Source organism: Morone saxatilis, unplaced genomic scaffold, assembly GCF_004916995.1.
Source record: "Morone saxatilis isolate NCDOM2014 unplaced genomic scaffold, NCSU_SB_2.0 Contig7, whole genome shotgun sequence".
In the NCBI taxonomy this organism is placed as follows: Eukaryota; Metazoa; Chordata; class Actinopteri; family Moronidae; genus Morone; species Morone saxatilis.
In genome coordinates, this window is record NW_023340246.1 from 14,279,375 (window position 1) to 14,280,369 (window position 995).

The following is a 995-nucleotide window of genomic DNA, read 5'->3' on the forward strand; positions in this document are numbered from 1 at the left end:
GAAAAGTAGACATACATTTTCTTCTACGTTAAGATGATGGACTGTTTTCTCCTCAGATTTCTTTTGAGAGTCATAGATAAATATTTGTTCTTCTGGAGGCTGATGAAGTCCGATCGTTGATTGTTCGGGCGGTTAATCAGGCGTTGTGACTTCACCTGAAACTAAACGTCAACGGCTCTTGCAGAAAATTAACCCGGTTCTAAAATTCAGGGCTTGTGAAATCCACACAGTGTCTCCTCAGTTTTCCAAGGACAACACATGCAGCTTTGCACTCACTGGTCTTTCTGCCAGCATACGGCTGTGAAACTGGTGGCCAAAGATGTAAATGGATAAAATACATTAGCATGACACAAACACATCTCCCCTGCTTATAGTTTCTCACCAACACCACAGATGTTTTAGGTTTACATCTGTGCAAACAGGTCATTTTTGCTGTGTATTAACTGAAACATCACACCCATTTAGAAATACAGATGTATTTAAAGAAAACTGCAATAAAAACTCTTAAATTTGATCAATGTGAAAAACGTTTATCCAGACATGCAACACATGAGTGAGATGTGATTTTATCCTATAATGAAACATTCCTGTGCTTTCGGGAGTGGTCTCTTCCAGGATGTGAATCCTCCATCCAGAGGGGTAACACTGATGAGGCTTTCACCACCAGATCTAAATTTAACACTGTTTTTCTGTCAGACTTGTTACGTAACAACATCAATTTTTGGAAGAAACTTTATATTGGTTTGTCTTCCATTGGTAGCTCGATTTCACTCCTTTATAGTTCTGTTTGTTGAGACTGTGTAATCATGTTGCCATCTCCCCACCCACCCATGTGTCCTTTAAAACAAAAGTCCACACAGATGGGCTTCCTTTGGACACAATCTTATGAAACAGGGAGCTGAGATCTAATCTTTATCTGTTTGCTGACTCCAAATATGGAAACATTTGGAAACCAGTGACTGAAGCATTATGGGTCGAACACTGGCAGCAGCATT